A 9,024-nucleotide genomic window follows, 5' to 3' on the forward strand; every position below is an offset into this window, starting at 1 on the left:
TAAATAAACTCGTATTCTTTTTTCTGTTAGTCTATCTTTTGTTACAGGTGCCACAGCCAAGAACCTTGCAACCGGTAAAGAAAACAATCTTTTCCTCCCCTACAAGTTGTATATCCTTGCTACATAGACACTTGCTTTTGAATGGACTGTTTGCAGCTACAGACTATCTTTAATCCTATGGCATCTGTAAAATTCAGCACAAAATATTGAGAGCCTTTTTCAACTAAATAGTTTATAGTTTTGTCTTGATCTGTTTTGGATTGAGATATTACCTATTTGGAGATTTTTCTTGAACCAATAGGTAGTAACTTCTTTGTATCTGTAGTCGTGGAAACAGAGCTTGACTTTAAAAACTATTAGAATAGAAAGCATAAAAATGTGGCTATTGATTCAGAGAAATGCTTGGATTTTTTCTTTTCTTCCTTGCTTTTCCCATTTTTTTTATTTTTCTTTTTCTTTCCTTTCTCCTGCTATCCTTCTCTACCTCTTTCTGTTCCTCATTTTTCTTTTCTTACTTCCTTATGCAATTAATACCATATCCTCTTTATCTAAGAACATTAAAAGTACACTATTTTTTTTCTTTTATTCTTTCACCTTAAAATGGAGATATTAGCAAATAGTGCCAGAAAACAAAAATATGATGACATGGGAAAAAATGGATCTCAAATATTATAGAATAGTATACTATATGTATAGAAATGAACTCAAAAGAGTTCATAGACCTTAAGATAAAACTATAGGCCAGGCGCAGTGCTCACGCCTGTAATCCCAGCACTTTGGGAGGCCGAGGTGGGTGGATCACAAGGTCGAGAGATTGAGACCATCCTGACCAACATGGTGAAACCCTGTCTCTACTAAAAATACAAAAATTAGCGGGGTGTGGTGGCATGTGCCTATAGTCCCAGCTACTCAGGAGGCTGAAGCAGGAGAATTGCTTGAACTCAGGAGGCGGAGGTTGCAGTGGGCCAAGATTGCGCCACTGCACTCCAGCCTGGTGACAGAGCGAGACTCTGTCAAAAAAAAATTAAATTTAATTTTAAAAAGTACAAAGTTATATTAAGAAACAAAGACCAAAATCTGTGTGACCTTGGAGTAGGCAATTTTTTTAAATTTCCATTTTTAACTTAGGGGTACATGTGCAGATTTGTTACAAGGAAAAATGTATGAAACATATATGTACAACTGATAAAATGAACTTCATTTTTATTAACATTTTTTGCTCTGTGAAAAACACCATTGACACAATAACAAACAAAATGACATACTGGGAGAAAATAAAGAACACTCACAACTTAATTATATGACAAATAGACCAATTTAAAAATGGGCAAAAGATTTTAATACTTCACTGAAGAAATGCACAAAATGATTCTCAACATCATTAGTAATTAGAGAAATAAAAATTAAAACTACAATGAAATATCACTATACATACTTGCTAAAATAGCTAAAGTTTAAAAGATTGACAATATCAAGTGTTGGTTGGGATGTGGAGTAACTAGAACTCCCATACATTGCTATGGGAATACAAAATAATACTACCACTTTGGAAAACAGTTGGCAGGATTTTTTTTATCAAGTTAAAAATACACTTACAATATGCTTCAGCAATTGTACTATGTACTTACCTAAGATTAATAAAAATGTATGCCCACACAAATATTTGTATGTGAATAATCATAGCAACTTTAATCATAATAGTTGAGAAATGTTAAAATAAAAAGTTGGAAACAACCCAATTACCCAACAAGAGATCAATGGATAAACAAATTGTGGTATCTTCAAAAATAGAATACTACTGAGGAAGAAAATAAGAATAAATTATTGTTATATACAACAATGCAGATGAATTCCAAAAAATGATACATAAAAGAAGGTGAACACAAAAGAATACATAATGTTTACCCCATTCATGTAACATCCTAGAAAAGGCAAACAATGTTTAGTGATAGAAAGCAGATTGGTGGTTGTCTGGAGTTGGAAGGAGCAGTGTTGACTACAAAGGAGCAAAGGGAACTTTTTGGGGTGATAGAAATATTTCATTTTTTCAAATTACGATGAGATTTCAAAAGCATATATCTTTGTAAAAACTCACTGAACTGTAGAATTATACAACATTTATATAAAGATTATTTCTTAAGAATGTATGATGGTGATATTTTCCAGCTGAAAAGGTGATTGCATTATCATAATTATGAAAGTTTCTATAACTTATCATTCAGATCCTTGATAAAATTTAAGTTGTTTTCATTACAGATTATACACCCTATTTTTAAAGAGGGGTGTGATATATCTTCATAAATCTAAACAGTAGTCCTCTCCTGACCTTTATTTTAGAGTCTCTTGAGTTTTCAGACATGGAATTCAGCAGGTAACATAATCAGAGTGGGGTTTATAGACAATTGGTTTATCTGCACTGGGCCCTAAAAGAATTAATTCCGAAGCACTCATCATCTTGAATAGATGTGATATTCCGTACTATCAATAGCTTCTAATTAGCATTTTAAAAGCCTTCTAAATGAAATATAGCAGATTCCTTTTTCTTTTTGTTTTTTTCTAATAGGTAAAGAAGAAAGATTTCTGATGCCTGATATTTGGGACACTAGAGAGAATATTATTTAACAGGAACAAAAACAAAGTTAGTTAATTATTCTAGCACAGTAAAACTGTAGTTGCAAAGGTGAAATCTATGTTGGATATTATTTATGAAATTTTAAGAAATCTAATTTGGCTTTTGAAGATCATAAAAATACAGATACATAATACTCAGTGAAGTAAAAAATAAAAAATCAGCACTGAATTAGTAAAGACTTTTTTTCCCTCATGAACATGTTCCGATTCCTTTTCAGGGTTTTACTGTTCAAAATTTCATTACAACCTCATTAAATGAAAACATCTTGTTAAATCCTTTAAACATTTGCTCTGATCAATTTTCAAACAGGAATTTTCAGCTAATATGAAAGGTAAAACTTAACTCTTAAAAAATGTTCAATGCTTCAGTATTCTTGATACAGAAATAACTTTATTTATTGAAGCAGTATACTGATAATGTGCTGTGATTGTATAATGCGGGATACAAAGATAATTATTTGGGAAACTAAAATAAACAAACAAATATGCACACACTTTCTTGTATTTCAGGTTGACTGCAATTACTATTAGAGAAGAAGCATCAAATTATTATGGGAATATGGAAGAGATTAGTTTGAGAAAGCAAGAAAAATTCATGGAGCACCCCACAGCTGAGTTAGGTGACAAATCAGTGAGCCTCACCTCAAGTCAACTGATCCAGAGTATCTGGAAGTTGTAGCCTATTCATCCAAATTGTAAAGAGGCTCTTCGGGTGATTCTTATGCATTCTAAAGTTTGAGGACCACTGCTGTAAGTGACAGCACTTGTGCGTGTGATATTTATTGAGTAGGTAAAATTTTGATAGATGAAAAAGGAGTGCATAAAGATGATTTAGCAGGAAAAATGCCTAAAGACTGGAACACTCGAGGTTTAATATTATTGAGGGCCTATATCACCAGAAGAGATTAGGACTTTCTTTAGTAGACAGTGTGTAGCTGTGACAGGTTTTTCATGACAGCACTACTGTAATTATTTTGTAGTTTAGAAGCATTCTGTGGTTCGGGATGAATTGGGATTATTCAGTGGGGCGTGTAGGAGGATGCGTTGGAGGCAAGATGGGCTGAGTAAACTCGGGCAGGTAGAACCCCTGGTCTATTACATTAAACCATGTCAGAAGAGGGTGAAGAAAAGAGATCGGATTGGAAAGACAGTATGTTTTAGAAATAGAGTCCATTGTCTAGATTCCATGGAAAATTTTGTTGGTCCTTGATTTTTATCTGCTAGATACCAGTTGATTTTCTCGTGAGCATGGGGTGGGGAAAGGGATTATAGTATTTGGATAGTATTTGGCTAAGAAGCAAATTTATTGACTCCATCCCAATACCACCCTTAGGATACTTAAAAAACTAAGAGAAGGGAAAAAGTTAGAAAAATTTGGGGAGTCCAGGTCTTCTGCAGTAGCAGAGATCTTAAAAAGACATTTCAGAAATTGGCAAACACAGAGACAGAGTAAAAAGTGGAAGGCACTTGACTCAGATGTAGAGAATTAATAAAGGGTCCCCAGAGGAGGTTGTACCTGTGTTCTGCTAGCCAATAAAAAGTTAGACAGATGGATCTGGTGTATGTGTTGGGGAATGCATGTGTTTCCCTGTGTGTGTTTGTATTGTGAGGAAGTAAAACAAAAAGGATGATTCAATCAGAGAAGTAGGACAGAGGCCAGAGAGCATGACATGTTCAGGGAACTTGGAGCAATTATTTTTCAAAGAAAGGGAGGTCATCAGTGCTAACTGTTACAGAAAGCAGAGGCAACAGCAGCAGTAAAGGAGATTGACAGACAGTGTAACATCACGGAAGGGCCAAGGAGCTCTACAGTTTGAGTGGTTCAACCCTTGAGGGAGTTAAAACCTCAGTTTTCTCATTCCTAAATGAGGATCCCAGGACTCCTTGTGAGGATGCATGGGAAATATTTAATACAGGATCTGGCACATAGAATTTTACCTGGAGGTTAGCTCCTATAATTTTTATTATTCTTTATTAACTTTCACTTTGTACTAATTTGCATCTTTAAGGTTTGAAAGTTAATCTTTATTAAGTCATTCTTTTAAGTATTTTAAAGGTCCCTAGAATATAAAAAAATTTCAAAAATGTAGATGTAAGCTTTCAAGAAAAGCACATAGAATTCTTTCAGTAAAAAAAGTGTTGTTTTTTTAAAAAAAACCCTGAAATTTAGCACAAACATTCAAAATATAACTTATTGTGCATCTGTGCTTCCACAACCATACTTACTATAAATCTTACCAAAATTTCACGGTCTTTCTCTCTACTTCTCATTCTTTGTCTATTCAGGTGTTTATGTCTACATTTTGTTTCATTTAATAATATGCATGGCTCTTTCTGCCTTTTTCCTTCTAATTTCCACAGTTACACATTTTAAGTTTTTCTTTATTTCTAACACAACTTTTCCTCTGGTGACTTCTAATTCCTAGTTTTCTCTTATTTCTTCTCTTCTTTTAACACGGACTATATGGAGCCAAAAAATTACTATTTGTTTTGTATTACACCTTTTATTCATGAATACAAATTAAATGAGTTGAATGAGTTATCCATTATCTGTCAAAAATAAAGTTAAATCACAAAGAATTTTAAGAGTTTATTGTGAGTACAAAAGAATAGTTCATGAACTGGGAAACCTCAAGTTGAAGAATGCATGAAATCTCCATTTAACAGCAGTTCCAGCACAATTTATAGAACCTGGAGGAGGAAGTATTTTGGCCTTTTTCATGATTAGCTGTCATATATTTGTTTTTAAGGCAACAGAGCCTGTTTAAGCTGACTTATCTGTAGCTACTGGTTTAATTTCATTGAACCATGCAGAAAAGGACAAAATGCTAATGTCTATGCTTTGTTTATGTTCAAGGTTAAGATTTCAGGCAAACCAGGATGATTAAAATTTTGGTTACATGGCTGTGGGCAGTTGACCATGGGGTAATCTAAATTGTAGCCTCCATTTTTATTTATTTATTTTGAACCCATCTAAAAGGCACCTAGCCACAAATAGCATCCCAACCAAGTAACAAGGTTTTGACTTGATCTCCAATCAGTCTATTTTGTTTGTTTTCACTATTTCTTGGCTTTTTAGTGACTTTTGATTTGTTTAAAAGGAAAAGATCTGCGTTATTCCGTTTTTGTGAACCTCATTTTGTTATATACATATTCCATATTTTTAGCTAAAAGTTAGCTTTTGTTTAAACAATGAAAGAAAACAAAGGATCTCTCTGCACTGGATTGTGAGAGTAAAAAAAAGCAAAATTGTTGGCAGTGCTAGGGCTTGGAAAAGTAAAAGCTTTGCATGTTTTTTAATTTAATAGCTTCCCTTGTTATGCAACTAAACTGTATTTGTACATAGGTGGAATAAACTAAAGTTTTTAAGGGATAAATTGGGTCAGAGAAATGGAAATAAAAGGACAATATTTTTCAAGTTCTTATTTTTCAAGAGGCTTAGTATAAATTATATTTTAAAATGTTTAATTTCAAACACATTTTCTTCTCCAATGGGACAATTTTTTTTGTTTGTTTTCGATACACTGTTCCTACCAGATAGCTTCATATTTCAAATGTTCTGAAACCAATAGAGGAAACTGTACAGAAATGTATTGGCCCTGTGACTATGCCCTCTTGGAGTTTACTTGCAGTTCTGTGGTCCTGTATTTAATGAGGATTATAGTTCTTTTTTTATCCAGGGATGGGGAATCTAATAGTGTGAGCCCTATTCCCTTACAGGGCTACAAAACCCTTCTTAGTCCACAAAATTCGTCTTCAGCCATTACTCTCGAATTTCTATTTTGGAGGCATGGTTTGTAATTCTGGAATTTTTTACAATTAAAAGCAGAGAGACTTTAGTCTAATCTTATACCCAGTTGAGGAATGTTTTCTACAAAATTATGCAACACATTATTACCTGAAGAAGTAAATAATGCAACAAATTATTACCCAAAGAAATAAATAATGCAACAAATTATTACCTGAGGAAGTAAAATTTCTGTCATAGAAATGCTTATATACCAGGAGACAATTGGTCACTGTTTTAGTGAGCCCAAAGGATTATAAGATGAATAATAACAATAACAATAATTAATTATTCTTGAGCACATACTATATGGCAGGCATTGTGCTATTTGCTCTATGAGGGAATTGTTATTATTAACCCCTATTGGAGATGAGGAAACTGAGACTTTGAGAAATTCTCCAACTTCTCCCAGGACACAGGGCTTGATGGAGGCAGAGCCAGATTCAAACTCAGCCTCTCTAAATCAGAGCCTCTGATCTTAACCATTATAGTGTACATTTTCCCACTGAATGAAAATTAGTATCTCTTTAATCTCTACCCAATTAGTCTAAATTCTACCCTTTGGGGCCAACCAGATCATGTTCATTCCTCTTCCCCATTCACTTATGTACCAAAAAGAATATTAATTAAGTACCTCCTAGATGTTTGATATTGTTTTGAGCCTGTAATACAGCAGTGAAAAAAGGATAAAATTTCTGCTTTCATGGTGTTAACATTTTAATCCCTTAAATCTTTTGAAAAGACCCACCAACTTCTAAGGGTTTTCCTTTCCTTAGCCCAAATATTCCTGCTTCTTCCAACCACTCATCATGGAGCAAAATTTCAAATTCTTATCAGTATTGGTAGTTTCCTTCCTCTAAACATATTCTGGTTTGTAAATCATCTCTTTTAAAACACAGCTACCTGATATGGTTTGGCTCTGTGTCCCCATCCAAATCTCGTGTCAAAATCTCCAGTGTTGGAAGTGGGGCCTGGTGGGAGGTAATTTGGATCATATGGGTGCTAAATTTCTCATGAATCATTTAGCACCATCCCTTTGGTGCTGTTCCTGTGATACTGTTACAGGACTTCCTCCTCAGTTCTTCTAAAAACTGGGTTCTTGTCACACAACCAGGAAAGGTTAGGCTTGTGGACACATAGAAGGGTGAGAAAAACGGAATTTATTGGGCAAGAAAGGAAAAAGAGAAAAACTTTCAAACTTTCAGTAGAGTGAGAAGGAAGCCTGTTATCCAGCTTCTGCCCCACCACACAGGAACTCAAGAGGTCAGGCTCCTCCCCTCTGCAAAGGGCATGAACTTCTGTGGCTCCACGTCATTCTCCCAGTTCAGGCTGGTCGGAGGTTCTCCAGGGAGCCCTTTTTACTTGGCTGTCTCAATAGTGAGTGAGTCCTCCTGAGATCTGATTGTTTGAAAGTGTGTAGCACATCCCCTCTCTCTTGCTCTTGTTTGGCCTATGTGACCTGACTGCTCCCCCTTCACCTTCCACCATGATTATAGGCCTCCCCAGAAGCTGAGCAGATGCTGCATCATCATGCTTCCTGTATAGCCTGTGGAACCATGAGCCGATTAAACCTCTTTTCTTTATAAACTACCCAGTCTCAGGTATCTCTTTTTTTTTTTTTTTTTTTTTTTTTTTTGAGTTGGGGTTTCACTCTTATCACCCGGGCAGGAGTGCAATGGTGCAATCTTTGCCCACTGCTTTCTCCACATCCTGGGTTCAAGCGATTCTCCTGTCTCAGCCTCCCAAGTAGCTGGGATTACATGTGCCCACCACCATGCCTGGGTGATTTTGGTATTTTTAGTAAAGATGGGGTTTCACCATGTTGGCCAGGCTAGTTTTGAACTCCTGACCTCAGGTGATCCACCTGCCTTGGCCTCCCAAAGTGCTGGGATTACAGGCATGAGTCACCATGCCAGGCCACAGGTATTTCTTTAGAGCAATGGGAGAATGGCCTAATAAACTACCATACATGAACATAGCAATCCACATGCTTTCTGATGGGTCAGAGAGAGAACAGAACCATTAAAGATAGACAATTTGGGTTAATGGGTTGCTTCTGCTTATAATCTCCAAGTCTTGTCTCTCCAGACTTGTAGACTGGTTCAATTGGACATGAAAATTTGTAGCATTCAATTATTTAAATTCTGTTTATCATGGCAAAGGTCCTTAATATTAGGGATGTCCTTCGAGTGTCCTCTAGCATCACAGACAAGGTGTTGGAAGCCATCTTGCATCCGTAACTGCTGTTAGCGTGATATTTAATGAGAGCTGTTAGACGGGGGTTTGGCTGAGGCACTTGGCAGACTACAGCATCCTCTAGTGGTCAGATTTAAACCTCAAGACGTGTATATTCTGAATATCACAAGAAATTAACCTAAACCTTAGAGTGTCAGGCAACTGTGTTTGGCAAGTGTGCAATAGCTTTTGACTGGTTATTTCTGGTTCAATGGGTGATCTATTTCCTGCTGTATATTAGAAAACCTGCTGTTATCTCAGGCTCTGTTAGCTCTCTACCCAGTTTTCCATTCTAGGCTAGTTCTTCATGAGTTTGGGAATTCAAGCTGCTTTTTCATCTTCTTCCTCCCCCTCCCCCTCCCCTTCCTCCC

Source organism: Gorilla gorilla, chromosome 4 (assembly GCF_029281585.2).
Source record: "Gorilla gorilla gorilla isolate KB3781 chromosome 4, NHGRI_mGorGor1-v2.1_pri, whole genome shotgun sequence".
Classification (NCBI taxonomy): Eukaryota; Metazoa; Chordata; class Mammalia; order Primates; family Hominidae; genus Gorilla; species Gorilla gorilla.